This window comes from Cyprinus carpio, chromosome A22, assembly GCF_018340385.1.
Source record: "Cyprinus carpio isolate SPL01 chromosome A22, ASM1834038v1, whole genome shotgun sequence".
NCBI lineage: Eukaryota > Metazoa > Chordata > Actinopteri > Cypriniformes > Cyprinidae > Cyprinus > Cyprinus carpio.
In genome coordinates, this window is record NC_056593.1 from 7,780,198 (window position 1) to 7,797,688 (window position 17,491).

Below are 17,491 nucleotides of genomic sequence, written 5' to 3' on the forward strand. Positions count from 1 at the left end.
TTGGAATTATGTATGGTGTCTTTTACTGTGATTCACCTTGGTTGAGTCAGCAATTATTTTTGTATGATAGCAGCTGCATAAAGATTAATAAAAACAAACTGAAAAAATTGTTTTTCACACCACATCAAAATAAAAAAGAAATTATTTTGCCATAAAAGGAAATATAGCCTAAGTCTTATACTTATTTCAGTAATCATTTTAATGTAAGACTTTTCTCTAATATTTTCCTCATTTTACTTATTTACCATTGCTTTAAATAAAGCAAAATAGTAAATTTTTAATTGCGGTATATTTTAAATAAATATTTTCCCATAAGAGATTCATCATAAGAAGAATTCATTTTCAATTGTTTCATAATTTTCATAATTTAGCAGAAGAAAAAAAGAATACATCATGGTAGTTTATTATTATTTATTATAATAATAATAATTATTATTATTATTTATACAGATTTTTTAAAATATTGTTTCCAATTAGGATGATTTTCATTAAAATTAGAATTTTTCACTTTACATTAATGAAAATTTCATATTGACTTAATTATCATGAAAAACATTAGAATTAATTAATTAATAAATTAATTAATCAATTAATAAATATAATATAAGTTTTATTATTTTATAAAAAAATATTTTTTATAAAATAAAACAAATAGGTTTTATTTTTAATGCAAACAATTTAATTTTTTTTCTCTGATTTTGGTGTGAAATATGACCAAGACATGATTCTCTTGTTTGAAATGTAATTGTAAAACAATAAGTGTCCAAAGGACAAGAATGCAAAAAATATGACGCTTTACTCAACCTGCAGTTGGAAACTCATGGCTGCATTATTGCTCAGAGCAGTGCAAATTCATATTTGTAATATCACTTCTGGAGTACTTTAAGTACTGATAGCAAGTTAAATAGAAAGCATGTGTCCAGCCTTGAATATGATTTGCCTTGAATGGAATTTCATTATAGCCAAAGCCGATGGGAAGCAGTCATTTACAGAATGTACTTTTAAAATAAAAAGTGTCACTTTTAAATAAAAGCTCGTAAGGCATAATGACAATTTAACGACTGATTCCAAAGCAATATGATTAATTAGACTTGTGGCAGTGATGTTTAAACACATTTCCAAGGAGCTGATTTAAATTTACGAATGTAATGTTACGATTTTTCTGAACATTTTCTAACACAATAAAAAAAAAAAACATTCCTACAAAATGTCTTACACTATATCAGCATCTAGTGTCACTGAATGTTGCATTTAAAAGGTGTTAAGCGATCCTCACATTTCTGGTAAAAATTTTTGATGTACAACTAGAGCTGAATGCACAAGGACCTGGTCTTGTCAGATACAAAATGTAAAAAGTTGCGTTAACGCAGTTGAGAATGTACATGACGTAGTGTACGATCTCTGTCACAGGAAGGTTTGTTTTTTGTACTCGGATATCCGATCTAAATGAAAAGCACACTCTTTAGTTGATCACATGACTCAATGAATGGACCTTTGAGAAGGGCTTAAACACACAGCGTAATGTGTTCCTTATGACAGTGACAGATTTAGCAAACACTTATTCGAGACAGGCAAGATGTGTGTTTACAGCAACATTTTGTTATATTTCAGCACTTGCATTTTATTTGAGTTTTTGAATTTTATAAAATAACTTGTGTCTGTTTTAACGTAATACACATGCACAGCTATTTCAAACACAAATGGATGCTCAGTGTGTTTTTTGGAATCCATTTCTTTTCATTATTCTACTTACTCATCTTGAACATGCTCAAGTCCTCGCTTCAATTTCATTTTCTTGTTCAGAATTGAAAATGTAAAGCCTAACCTTTTTACACAGCTATGGGTAACTTACCTTTGAAACACGTTCTAATAAACTGTAATTCTCGGTCGGGTTCATTATTCCTGATTTCCTGCGTCACCCTCAGGTGGAATTCTTGCCTGTACGTCTTTGGTGACAGAGGTGAACATGGTCCGATAGATGCGCATTTATCTCTGAAAGCTTTTCCACTGACCACTGTGAAAACAACAAACACGTTATGCATTACTTCATCATCATAATAAAACCAATATTCTGGCCAATTAATCAGCTGATATTTAGCCATTTTGAGATTATACTTCCCATTGTATCAGATGCTGAATAAATAGACAATATTGATAATGTATTTTTATCAAGAGTATTTAAAAATAAATGAAAAAAAAAAAAATAGTTTTATTCAGAAAGTATGCATTAAATTGCATCCCAAAAGTGACAGTAAAGATACTTAATAATGTTACAAATTATTTATATTTCAAATAATGCACTTCTTTTTAACTTTCTATTCATCAAAAGAAACACTAGGAGAGACAAATCCTCCAGAGAAAAGCACACTGTGAACACCCTAAATATACAGCAATCAGGTTCTGCCAAGTTACTCTCGATGCCCTGTTGAGACCTTCTGCATTGATTCACCAGTGCTCAGATCTGGCCTCATTTGTTCTAAAAGTGTGGCCTTTATCCTCAAAAACACTTCTATAAATAACAGTGTGTGTTACTGGAGACTACATCTTATTCTCCCAGGAATGGAGCGCTGCAGGATGGGGTCATTTCTCATTTCATACTGTAAATCCTATAAGACACTTCTGTCTTCATATAGTGTATATACAAACCTTCTGTGTGGTTTAAAGATAATGCAATGCAGCAAAAGTGAAGTCATTTCTTTGTAAATGGATTCATGCACATTTATTTGTAAATTATTTCATGACAGAAGTAATTTATTCCTGTGATGCCAAAGTTGAATTTCAGCTCTTGATCCTTCAGAAATCATTCTAAAAAAAATAATAATTATTCCAAACTTTTGATGTGTAATGTCAAACTTTTATTATCTTTGACCTTCCGACCTTAACATTACTATTTTAATGTTTTTTTGGAAAGAAGTCTCTTCTGTCTCATCAAGCCTCCGCATTTATTTGATCAAAAATACAGAAAAAAAAACAGTAATATTGTGAAATAGACATTTATTAGCAACTTAAAATAATAGTTTTCTATTTGAATATACTTTAAAAAAAAAAAAATTTATTCCTGTGATGCAAAGCTGAATTTTCAGCATCATTACTCCAGCCTTTCAGTGTCAGCATGTAACATCCAGCTCCATCACATGATCATACTAGAAATCATTCTAATATTCTGATTATTATGAGGTTAAAACAGTTCTGGTTGTCTACTATATTTTGATGAATAAAAGGTTAAAAAGAACTGCATTTATTCAAAATAAAAAAATTCTAATAATATATATTCTAATAATATATTTTCTTTACTATCACCTTTTATCAATTGTTAAAAGTATTGTTATTACAAAATATTTATATTTTGAAAGTATATATTGTTTCTTTTTTTTTTTTTTTTTTTTTTTTTTATTCATCATAAATTTGTTTTTGTTTTAAGTGTGTTTTATACTGGAAAACAAGACCAAGTCGACTGAGACCTAGTACCACCTTGCAACACTGACACCTCGTCTTGTGGCGCGCATCCCACGGCTTGTTTTTTTGCAGCAGTCTTGCCTACCACAGTAAACAGACCCTCACGACAGCGCGCTACCAGGCCGACAGACTGCACAACCCCTGCACGGGCCGCACTCATAGCAGTATTTGAGCGTTGCTTTCTGAAAGAAACCAGTCCAACACAAACGCTAACAAAAAAAAACACCCACCTTGGTTTGCAACAGTGTATATAATGAAGTACCTCTGCCTCTCTGGTACTGATGCGTTTTATTAAAGGATTCCTGTGTGCCCCTCAGGAGAGATCAGCAGACCTCGTGTCGTTTCCTTGCCTGTCATGAAGCTTCTCTTTGGACTGACACCCTCAAACAACAACACAAACACACACATTAGCAACCTGTGCTTTGTTTAACCGATTGAGCGCTTAAATGGATTTTTGTTTCGTGTGAATACCGATGAGCTGTAATATGCATAAAAAGTCGCGGCATGTGCCCAAATAATGTTCTATTAAATCTATTTATTTGTAGTAAATCTATTGTCAACAAGTAAATTTTAATAACAATAATGTATAATTAATTTTACATATATAACATTTTGTTTATAATATTGTTGTTTATTAGAAATATATAAAAATTCAATAATAATGTATGTTTTCCCTAAAATATTTAGAATAATAATTTAGTAATTAAAATAATTTAGAAAAGGATTGTTACTGGTCTTATGTATATTAATTTTTTATTAAAAAGTAAAAAAAAAAAAAAAAAGTATAACAATCAACCAACAGGAAGGGCTATTAGGCATATATAATTATATTTTATTCTTCAGAATATAAAGAAATATTTACTGCATTTTCCAGCAATATCTTCAGAAATAATGATAATTATATTCTTACTTATTACTTATCTTTATTATTAACTATTCGACATTACCTACTATTATACCATTTTTGGTTAAATCAACCAACAAGATGCAATATTACACGTGTATTATACATATATAGATTTTAATTTAGAATATATTTAATATGTATGGGTCCATTAGAATAATTATATAAATATACTAAGTATATTTTATAAGACTTAAAATAAATGTACCCGTATCATCAGATATCATATTCATTATAAAATAATTTAGGTTGATGTTTTCTAAAATATTTTATTAATTTTATATTTAATTAATCTAATTATTATAAATACTACTACTAATAATAATAATAATCCAGTAGATAGAAACTTGTCTGTGGGACTAACACAAACAACACAAATTTATCAACCCTTTGATGTCAATCAATAGGACACATACTCCTTTGAACGGATGGCACAAACCTGAAAGCACTGAGACAAAAGCTATTAAAGTGCTGCACATTTATAGACACGAGCGAGCCAGTCCTCCCGGGAGTACATCGTGGCTCCGTTCTCCTTCTCCATTCTTATCACCGCCTGTCTCAGCAGATCTCCCATGTGCCCTAGCAACTGCCGGCGGGTGTTATATGGCCTGTCCTCTCCATGCTTGTTGAGAGCATGGTCCAGGTGGTGAGCCTGCCCTGGTTTCTGGGTGGGAACGTGGACCCCGGTCTGGTTGAGCGGAATCATAATTGCTTGAGGTGATAAATGAGGATTTTTCAGATGAGCTGGACACGGATGAAACTGGCGATGAAAAGCTGCACACTTTTGGAATGCGCAGTGCGTGTAATCGCACGACTGTTCCCACAGCGACACCTGCGGCCCACCCCCCCCCCCCCCCCCCCCCACCCCCCCCCCCCCCCCCCCCCCCCCCCCCCCCACCCGGCCCACACGACAGGCATTGAGGATGGCAGCGCCCGCTTTGAGGATCCAACTTCTCCAGCTTAACACGTTAAACAGAAACCAACAGAGCACAGTGAAGTAGAACTAACTACATTTCGTTTTATCCTGTTTACTTGGACATGACTTTAATATTTCTTCTAGCCAGATGAAAACATAGGGTGTGGACCATTTGATGTGTAAATTGTTAAATTGAATCAATTAATTACTAATATTTCCTCATCCTTGATTTGATGATCCAGAATCATTCAAGTCCTTACCAATAACCAAAAGTAATTCCTTACAGGACAATTTAGTCTCTTATTTTGAATTTTCCTTAACAGTTTTTGTCACTTTTGGTGCCAGTTTTGCTCCAAGATAATTTTCTGACACCATTTCCAGTTTCCTCCAGGTTAAATGGCTGCTAAGTTGATGCTTAAATTGACTTTTAGTTTTGTGGGTTCTGCAGATCTCCAGAATACGGAAATATTAAATCTACTTAATTTATTTTGTGAAATGTATTTTTAACAATAAAATCTTATTATTTTCTAAAAAGTAATTTTCCTATAAAAATCATTATCGTCTATTTATATAATAATAATTCAAGTTGATTTTTTTCTAATTTTTATATTATTATTAATAATATTAATGACAATCAGTTATTCCATAATATTCCAGACAAATATATTCTAATAATATAATATTGGTGTGTGGTAAATACATTTAATAATCTATTATAAATGTTTCTGTTAAACAACAAACAGAGTGAATTTTTTTCCTAAACCTTATACTAAATTGAAATTATATTTTATTTTGTAATGCACAGTGTGCAACTACAAAGCCACTATGGCACACATATTTTCATGTATGCACAGTCACATATTTTTCCCGTGAGACTACATGATATTAGTTGAAGAAGATCAACTCAGCTTGACTTGGTTGCGTGGATGTGGCCCACGGTCGTAGCTGATGGTTGACATAGGGCACAGAGAGCGCTGCCCACATGACGATTGAGAACGAAGATTAGGATCAGCTCCTCCTGCTAGCAGTTCATCCACAGCCTGGGAAAACAGCCGTAATATACACGGTACATCAACGCAATGCCATAGCATTCTCACCCGTCACCCTTCAGTAATGACTATAATATTCCACATTCATTCTGTGTCTTCAAACAGACAGCATTTAATTATCCCATAAAAGATGATTCCTTGCAAATAGCTGCACTCCAAATGATTCAATCGGTATAAGTGATGTCAGAAAGGATTACATACAAGGTCGTTGCCTCTCGAAATGGCCAGAGACAGGGGTGAATGGCCACTCCACACATTGTTGGGATTTGCGTTGTGAGAAAGGAGAAGTGCCACCACATCTCTAGCATTCTGAAAGAAAAAGAAGGCTTCTTCTTATTGTTATTATTCACAAATAAATTCCAATTCATTTAATTGAATCCTCCATTGAAAAATTAATTGTATGAATTTCTTTAGCAATTAAAATTTTTAAATATTAGTCTACTTCATCTAATAATCTTGTCATTTTTAATTAGACAGTGTATTATATTAATGATCACAATTAAATTAAATAACAGTACTGTTATTATTATTATTTTGCATTCCAGTAAATAATTCATATGGTAACAATAAAATTATAAACCTATAAAATTATGTAAAAATTGTATTCTTACTGAATATTCTGCTGTCTCTTTGGCAGGCCACATGTAGGGTGTCCTCCCGCCTTTCCTGAGGAAGTTCAACAGGGGCTTCACTGAATTTAGCCACGGATCCAGGGGCAATGAGATGCTGAATTTTAAAGGCCTGGGGCTCAAATGTGTCCTGAGGGTTTATGTTTCTTTGATTAGAGATAGTTTTAAAAAATGTTGTGGTGCAATATATTTATACAAAACTTTTACTCAGACCTTATCAAGCTCATAGACTTCATGGGCATCCAGAGCTTTGACGTCAGGATCTGCCAGCGCGTGCAGGAGGAGCTCTGTGATTTCAGGACCTTCGGCTCCAGATAAACCCGCTGCTATGTGAAGGGGATACAGACCCTTTTGCTGTCATGAACACAAATAGAAGAAATAAATATGACCAAACAGATGCCTTGATGTTGATATTCTTGTAACATGTAGTGATACTGAATACTAAATCATTAAAATCAATGACATGTTAAATTGAATTAAATTGGAGGTTACCTCTGGAACGTAAGAGGTATGTTTGTACGAGCCCCACACTCCAACAGACGGACGGACACCCTTGACATGGCAGCTTTGATAGCCAGGAAGATGACAGGCATGGGAACGGTAGAGGCATTTGGGTCTGCTCCTCTCTCCAACAGAAGCTTAATTGTAGTCCATCGATTCCTATGTCTTCAGACCAGACAATAACCAATTACAAAACCAACTTTCACATTTTCATTAAAACCCACAACATATCACACCAAAATTTTTTTTTTTTTAATTTTTTTTTTTTTTATTAAAAAAAAAAAAAATCGCATTCTTATTGCTGAAAAAAAAAAAAAAAAACAGAATATATCTATATATATATTATATATATATATATTATATATATATATATATAGCTATATATATATATATATATATATAAATAAACACACACACATAACTTAATGTATTAAAAAAAAATTTAATTATTACACATTTCCTTTCATATTTTTATTTTGTTTTAAAACTTAAGAAACTAAAAACACTAATTTATTATATATATATATACATATATATATATATATATATTATAATATTATTATAAAAAACATTTATTCCCATTACACTAATAATATATTTTGGGGAAAATGAAAAATGCAACATAATTTTTTTATTTATTTTTTTGACCCATATATAATTTTGAAAAAAAAAAAAAAAAAAAAAAAAGTAGGACTTTGTTCTACTTACTCCGTCTTCAGAAGTGCAATTTTACGGACTGTCTCCTGGTGTCTGTTGGAGTCACTGTTCCTGTCTGGCACAGGATCTCAGCACTCTTCTGTATGATCTCCCTCTGTGACGTCAATGTGAAAACTAGCCATAGAACATGCAGAATCAAAGGTAGGATCATCTGACCTGATGCTCCTCTCCAAGTTTTCATCAGTCTCCAGATTTGTCACCTCTTGCTCAGAGTCAGCTACTGTCTTTGCTTCCTTCTCTCGCCATGATACTGAACCCAATGGGATTTTATCATCAAAGACTTGAATAGATTTTGACATGATTACAACATGCGGTTCTTCTGTTGGTCTGTCTTGTTCATGTTCAAGTTGAAGGACTATCTCATTGTTTGGGGTCATGATCATGAAGTTGAGGTTCCTCAGAGTTGCTGAGGCCTTCGAGTTGGTCAGCTGAGGAACTATCTCATCCTCATTAATATCCTCATTTATTTGCTCTTGAGCTTCAAGTTTCTCCAGGTCATATGAGGTTCTCTGGTTCAAGACTGTGGTCAAATTGGCTGCTTTCTCTTGGTGTCTCAAATGTCTCTTGGCCGCTTTCATCTTTGGGTGTTCCTGTCACTGGATCTGGATGAAGATTCATGGGAGGGGCGTCTTCCAAAGGCTTGATCTTTAGCGTAACGGACAGAAAAAAAAGAGGAGCAAGAAATGAAGGAGAAAAATGATCTGACTTACAATGCTTGAAAAACAAGCAAACCAAAACACCCATTATGAATCCTTAACATCCTCTCTGTATTATTACCTGTGACTCTGGGCTGATGTTCTGTGTGCACTCTCTCAGCCAGCGTCTCTTGTAAAGACTGAAAGTGGTAGTAGAGGACATGACAGACAGCCAGAGCAGACAAGCCTTCATCATTTAACTTATTAACATCGGCCGCCCGCTGTACCACCAGCATGTGGATGACATCATCATGACAATTAACCTACACAGACACACAACAAACCTCAATGATCATCAGCATGCATGCATTTATTGTGGATTGTTATTAAAGATCTGAAACCTGTAGTTTATCCATTTATCCACTGTTCCTGTGAAAAATAAAAATCAATGCTGCCACCTTCTGGCAAATATTAGTCAGTGTTTACATGACGAGAAGCATTTTACAATGAGCAGTTTCTACTGAGTTATATTGTATCTTGCTAAAACTGAAGCTTACCGTGGCTGCTATGAGAGCCGTATGTCCCAGTGCGTCACTCACGTTCAGGATGGACTTGTCCATCTCTGAGATTTCGGTAAACATTCCTGCATTCACCACGTGAAGCTTCCTTGATCAGCTTCTCTGAGTTCAGCTCCAAGGGACCTTTGGGTCCAAACGGAGTCCTGTTCATATTCAGCACTGCTGCGACATCCCAGTCTAATGTGTCTGAAATAGACTGTACCTTAAAATAACAAATATGGACAAAATAGGTCACTGTACCCTATAAATAATATATATAATAAAATATATATAATATAAAAATGAATTTAAAAGATGAAATAAAGACAAATAACAAAATACGACCTTTTAAATAACCAATTTGTAAAATCTTTAATAGTATTAATGAATAAACGTTTTAAAAATCTTAATATACTAGATGAATAAAATAAATAAAATAAAATAAAAATAAATAAAATAAATAAAAAATAAAATAAAATAAAATAAAAAATCCACTCATCTTACCTGTGTCTCTGAATGTGTGCATTCATGCGCTGCTGTAGCGGCAAGGCTGTCAGTGGTGACTGCTGCTCTGTGCTGATGTCACTTGTACCAAAAAAGTGAAGGTCCAGTTCCTGGCGTAGACTCCTGGGGACGGGCAGATGGTCTGAATCTGTGGGAATATTCTCTCAATGTCTGGAGGCAGGATGAAACGATCCTCGTCCTCTGACAGACCCTGATCGGTGTCTCTACTTGACTTCACATCGAGAGGAAGTTGAGGTTTGTTTCAGGTGAGACTTTGGCAATCTGGCCATGTGTTTCTGGGAAATCCTCTAGACTGAAGCTGCCCTCCAGTGTGGTGCAGAGATTTGCAGTAACCTCTCTCTGTGCCAAAGACCCACATCCTGCCGCCCATCAGGGTATGTCATTACCCCAGGGCCAAAGCGTTCATCAGCGTGATATAGACCCTGTAGATGAGTAGAAGAGATTATCTTTTTCATTATCTATTATTTGATAAAGCAATCTTACTGTTAGTGAGCTATGCATTATTCACCTCAAAAGTTGATCCATCTGGGAAAACTTGTATTCCGTATCCCGCTTTTCGGTTCAAATAAAACTTCCCTTGTGTATTTGGCGCCATTGGGCCATGAATACAGGCCTTTCCCATGACGATAATCCTTAAAAAACTGAACCTTTGAAGAACTGAATAAACATGACAATAATTTAGTGTCAAAGTGGAAAGTACTAAATGATGTTTAAAGTGAAGAGTGCAGCAGTAAAAAAAAAAAAATATATATATATATATATATATATTTTTTATATTTTTTTTATTTTTATTTACTATATATATATATATATATATATATTATATTATATATTATATATATATATATAATCAAATGGTGTATTTTTGCTGCCACTTTCCATGAATAAGGTACAAAAAGGGCCTGCAAATAAATAAATAAAAATACATTATTTTCAACTACAACTAAATATTATCTGAGCTGGTTTATTTTATATTCATTCCCATTTGTTGATTTTTCCAATTTAAAAAAAAAAAAAAACAAACAAATACATACATACATACATCCATTTTTAAAATTTCAACTACAACTAAATATATCTGAGGTTTCTTTATTTTCTATTCATTTCCATTCATTCATTTTGCAATTTTTCTATCAGGAACATTAGCATTTAATGTTTATTTATAGAAAAAATGAAAATCAAACGAATGAAAAGTTTAAAAAGACAAAATTAAATAGACAAAAACGGGCCTATATATAAACTATGATTTTTTATCCCCAACTCTCACATTTTCTGAGCAAATTTCCTTTCATTTCCATTCATTTTTCAATTTTCTATCAATAAACATCATTATTCAATGTTTATTTTTAGAAAATGTCAAATCAATTAAAACGACATATAGACAAAAAAAATATCAAATTAAAAACAATTAAAAAATGACATAATGTTTATATTATATTAAATTTGTAAAAAAAAAAATAATAATAAAAAATAAATAAATGTATTTATTATTCTTATAACTGAATATAAATTCCGCAGCCTGTGAAAAATCGTGACACTGTTGATTTTAATTGTTAGACGCAATCAAGATCTGAAAGCTGGAATAGTGATATTGGATGTTTTTTAAAATGACCTACTTAATATTATGTTTTATAATTGTTTGTGCAACAGTGTCCATTAATGTGTAACAATGAGAACTTAAAACTTTATCTTAAAACCAACAGACCCATAATGTGTTATCATGTTACATGAAGTGAAACATACCTCTCCGCTTGGCCATGTGAAGACACCAGTGCCATGCTTCAGCTTATTCACGAACTGCCCCTCATATTTACATCCATCCCCGCCATTCCTGGATGCCATGTCCATTTCTTTTACAAAAACTCTCTCTCTTCCCCACATTACTGTTTTATCCATCTTGCTCAGTTCATATCATGAACTCTTATTTACACAGAGCGTGAGCGCTAGGAAATACACTTTATTGTTTAACTTCGGATGGTTACCATGACGACGACGCGAGTCTCGCGTAAAGTCCAAAAACAGCTACACGTCAGGCGAAAATAAAGGCCTCATTAATTTAACTGCAAGCCGGTTCCTCTGTAAGATACTGGTACTCCAGATGGTCTATTCATGACATAATATACATGACAAAGGCCGGCGACCCCTCTTTAAACATCAACACGTGTCTGTCGTTGGTTTTGTTTTGTGTTTTCAGTGACCTGCTACAGCTAGATCAACTGCGCGCAACTAAGCACCGCGACGCGCGTGCACGCGCAAGCTTGTTCTCAGCTCTCTCTCACACACGCAAGCCAACGCACATCCATATCTGCGCTAGTGATGTCTTTCAAATAACTTACTACATAATTAATCTGTTTTCTTGACTTGTTTGGCGGCTGTCAGGTGTGTAAGAACATGATACGCGCCAGGGTTATGCATTACAAGTGGCTGAACGCACTTGAGTGGCCTTACAAAGAGATGAACACATAATTAATAATCAGTGGGTGCTTTTACCAGCCTGGAAGACCAACTAAAAAGGTGGTTTGCTGGTTTTAGGGTCATTTTTGATGTTCTGTGGGTGCTTTTACCAGCCTGGAAGACCAACTAAAATTCATAAACAGCTAAATGATGAAGAAATGTATTTTGTAAATATTTGCAATAAATGTTAAAACACACAATAAAATGTATAATATATCATTGTCACAATTAAGTGTGCCACTTAGTGATAATGTATGTCCTAACAAAGTTAAATATAAATATATTAAAATATTTTACATAATTTAAGTCCAAAAAAAAAAAAAACATAATAGCAAACACCTCCTAGGCTTAGTCTTGTTTGATGGTTTTCGAGGGATTTTTGCGCTTGTTTTACCAGCTAATTCATTAATTTTAAGGCCAGATCTAGAAGACTAGCTAAACCAACCATCTTAAACCTGCAATGATGAACAGAATCATGCACCATGGTTTTTATATGGTATTCGAAGGTATTTAGAAGAAATAAGCATAGTATTCTTGGGTTTCTTTGTATCACCTGTTACATTTATTGACCACTGCAGTAAAAAGCTAATATTTACAATGCTTTTTTTTCTTTTCTCGTACCAGATTTCAGGAAGTATAATCTGGACGTATATTCAAATTCATGCCCACAGGCACAACACATTCTGTCCATTGTTATATTAAAATATTTTTCATTGTCCAACAGGTTGTTCCAGATGACAATCCTCTGTTCAGAATGTGTTTGTGACAGAAATTTAAATGCAGCACAGCGAAAAAGAACATCACAACAAAGAGACTTACCAATGCTATTCAATTACAATAAAAATAAATGCTCTGAGTAAAACCACCCATCTTTATGTTTTTATCTAGTAGCCAGGTGCAAAAGGAGGTGGATTTAGGTACTCCGGTGGTAATTCTCTTTCTGCGAAGTTGGGAATCCCATCAGATGCCCGATGGCCAGCATTTGTGGATTTTTCAGGTAACTCCTGATATTCATTTTCCTCCAGTTGTTTAGGGTTCATGTTACTGCTCTCCAAAGCAGAAGAAGTTGCAATTTCCTGACACGCATCTTGAGCAATCTCCTCATACATGTGGTCCTTGGAGCGGTTCTTTTTAAGCTTTTTCTTAATTTGCGCCAGGCCCATGGCCACCGGTTTCAGTGGCTGCTGGTTTTTCTGTTGGGCACGGCCTTCAACAGGTCTGTCCGGTGGGATTTGGATGTCTGTCCAGAGCTTACCGGCATCAGCCCTTGCGATCTGTCAGCCTCTGCGGTGGCTTGCGGGCGATTTGGCAAGCATGCTCTGGGCGGTAACTGTGGGATGGAGTGTCAGCTGCGGTGGCGTCATTTGGTGGTTTGGATTTAAATATTGTTCTAGGCTTTAGAATAGGCTTTGTTGGCTGATCCTGCATTTAAAAAAAAAATTATAATTATTAGCCTTTAAGCAAAATGTTCCTTAAAAACACAATCACATATACTGTCCTTTTAAATGAATAGTTCAGCCAAAAATGTTCTGAAAATGTACTCACCCTCAGGCAATCCGAGATGTATATGAGTTTGTTATGAACAAATTTGGAGAAATTTAGGATTACATCACTTGCTCACCAATGGATTCTCTGCAGTGAATGGGTGCCGTCAGAATGAGAGTTTCTTACAAACATGCAGATTTTCACATTACAAGATGTTAATTGATGAACTGATTTGGATTACTTGTGGTTTATTGTAATGTTTTTATCAGCTGTGTTGGACCCTTATTCTGACGGCACCCATTGACTGCAGAGGATCCTTTGGGGAGCAAGTGATATAATGCTAAATTTCTCCAAATCTGTTATGAGTAAGAAGCAAACTCATCTACATCTTGAAAGGGCCCCTGAGGGTGAGTAAATTTTCAGAACATTTTAAATGTTGGGTGACCTATTCTTTTAACTACAAGAAAATTATATAATTTGTCATTTTCATATCATATCATTTGTTTTACCGCACTCTGTAGATTCAAAGAGCTAATTTCCATCTCCAAGCTGGGATACAGTCTCGCAGAAGGACTTGTAGGTAGTGTAAATGATTCGTTTTGAAGCGGCGAAGTCGGGTTGTGTTCAGAGACATTTGAATGAGCTGTATGTGTTGGAGCTGAAAAATGTATCCATTCAACCTGTCCAGGTTTTTACATCTTTTTTTTGAGGAAACAACAACTCAGCGTAGTTATTTTTGTCACCCTGCACACAAATGAGACCACACAAAAAAAAGGCCAGATATATCACAGCCAGACATAGAAAGATAACGATCAATGTTGATGGTGAAAATGAAACATTGACTCTTTCCCCTCATACCCCTATACTTTTTAACAATGCTAAAATGTACAAAACTTAATTTTATATAACTTTATATAATTTTTTGTGATATCAAAATCTTTCTAAATGTTATAAGAGACTGGGACGATATCTCTAGGTTTATATAATATATATTTTTATAATGCATTATTACACACACACGTGTGTGTGTGTGTGTGTGTGTGTGTGTGTGTGTGTGTGTGTGTGTGTGTGTGTGTGTGTGTGTGTGTGTACGTTTTATGTTCCTGCTAGGCAAGTCATACCACCTTAAAGGGATATTCCACCCCCAAAATGAAAATTTTGTCATTAAACACTTACCCCCATGTCGTTCCAAACCCGTAAAAAGCTACATTTGTCTTCGGAACACAATTTAAGATATTTTGGATGAAAACCGGGAGGCTTCCTGTCCCATAGACTGCCAAATAAATAACAGTGTCAAGGTCCATAAAAGCATGTGCTGTTTTATTTCAAATCAAAGCTAAATACACGTAGAACATAGCACATCTTTTTGGCGCGGATGACACAGAAGAGCATACACAGCATACAGTGATATGGAGAGACACAGCGGAGCCCGTTGACAAAGGAATTGTTGAAAAAAATAAAGTGGTTATTTTTGTGTTCTTCGCTTACAAAAATGTGTTCCCGTCGTTTCATATAACCCAGATTGCACGTCTGATGGCAAATGGATTATTCTGACGATGACTTTCATACCTTTTATGGACCTTGACACTGTTATTTACTTGGCAGTCTATGGGACAGTCACAGGCCTCCCGTTCTTCATCCAAAATATCTCAAATTGTGTTCCGAAGACGAATGGTCATTTTACGGGTTTGGATCGACATGGGGGTAAATGATTAATGACAAAATTTTCATTTTGGGGTGGTAGTATCCCTTTAAGTTTGTCAGGTTAGTTATTGGAACATGATAGGCGGTTTGGTAGTGGTCCATGACTGTCGACCAGCTCGACTGATTGATGTCTATCTTGTCGATCTTGATGAATAACCATAACTGACCTTTTTGTAGTATATCTAGCTAACAACAAGCTAGAATGTATGTGTAACTCTATACCTGATCGCAGGCCACAGTGAGCAAGTCATTGTAGGGGAGAATGGGGTTTCTGCGATGAAAGGCCACCAAGTCATGGAGGGAGCAGTAGCGCATCGTTTCTCCCACTATAATATACTGGTTATCTGGCAAGACGTCAATCATGAAGTGTCTGCAGCGATCTTCAGCTCTAGGGGAAAAGATTTATAGGTGACCCTTTGATTCGTGGACTCATTCATGTACAGTATTTGTGCATCAAACTTCCTTATAGTGAAGTTTATTATCTGACAACAATGGCCACATTGACACAGACTTACCGATAAGATAATGTATAACCCACTCTGCTCTCGCTAACACGAATGAGGAAGTAACCAGGAGGTTTGCACATCAGCATGTCCTCCGCAACCCTACAATAACAGAAGTATTTTTGTAACCTGATTTTCTGCTCTATGATGTCATGTGTTCATGATAAGACATAGTCTGACATTCATGCTTAGTTTTATAACATAATACAGTATTCGATTCATTACTTCCTGGATATTATCCCATGGAACCATTCTGGAACAATTCAATTCTTAAAAAATGCAGCTGCGCTGGAATTCACTGAACCAGTCGAATGCTGCATTTACTGCCGTCATGTGGTAAAGGCACAGCCATGACATCCAGTGTGTCCTAAATGCACAAATAATTTGATGGAAAATGCACACTTTTAACAAAATGAATGCAGGCCAATGACATTCATTGTGTCCCAAATTATTTTTAAAATACATTAAAAGACAATTCATTCTGACAGTGACTTAAATACACCACTTCTATGATGAACATGTATTCAAACATCTAAATTAAAATCCTTTTCTTTTTAATCTAGGGTGAACCCTCAGAGATTAGAATAAACAATAAAGTGTCAACAGCTATAAATAAGTAAATAAATAAATACATACATGCTTACATAAGGATTAAATGTTAAGTTAAATTAAACCGGACCATATCACATATAAGAAGTTATAAAAATTTAAAATCTGTCAAACCGATCAGTAGTTAAATGACTCAGAAAATCTTGATTAACTCACTCTTAAATGTCCAAACTAGTTTTAATGTTGCTTTAACAAAAATGGAAAGTTCCATTACTTTTAGCGCGCTTATTTGCTTCTGTTTAAACATTACAGTCTATATTCTACGTAATACATAGTTGACGTAAAGGTGTTTTAAAAAGACTGCCGCTATTATAAACAATAATACATAGACAAATGTAATGTTTTTCATAACGCGTAACTCACATGGCGAGGCACAGTACAGGTATAGTGACGGCAGCTGACGTGACCTCACCTGTTAAAACTGTTGTGTTGGGTGTGGTTTAAACAAAAGGGTCAATGACACATTTCAGATCATGAGCTATTAATATCTAACGCTTTGTACTTTTAAGTCATCAGTCGGTGTCTGGTAAAAAAAACATATAATCAGTTTACAGAAGAGTACAGTTAGTTGATTTGTGCGCGGGGTATAGTATAGTGTATGACTTGATATAATGAATATTAATTACGTCCTATTCACTTTCCTGGATCGTCCAGTAAACACACCTAATTAATATTCATTAGGCAGGTAGATCATAACGTAATTAATATTAATTAGCCCGGACTTCCTTTATTCGTCCTTCGCACGCTTAACCTTTGCTTCTCAGCAAATCAGGTAGATTACTTGATCAGGTAGGTAGGAAAAACTTCGCGTAACCTAATTAATATGTATGAGCAAAACCTTCCCTGT

The 17,491-nt window shown here is 34.7% G+C and overlaps 2 protein-coding genes and 2 pseudogenes across 3 annotated transcripts in view; all 4 read right to left on the reverse strand.

Annotated features, from left to right (window-relative positions):
- The window catches only part of LOC109047541 (protein phosphatase 1 regulatory subunit 29-like), a 905,211-nt gene that overhangs the window by 269,522 nt on the left and 618,198 nt on the right, over positions 1-17,491 (reverse strand). The window lies entirely within an intron of this gene.
- Positions 1-17,491, reverse strand: part of LOC109046565 (beta-1,3-N-acetylglucosaminyltransferase manic fringe) — a 788,629-nt gene that overhangs the window by 139,760 nt on the left and 631,378 nt on the right. The window lies entirely within an intron of this gene.
- Positions 6,176-12,230, reverse strand: LOC122134970 (annotated as a pseudogene).
- On the reverse strand, positions 13,190-16,424 carry LOC122135002 (annotated as a pseudogene).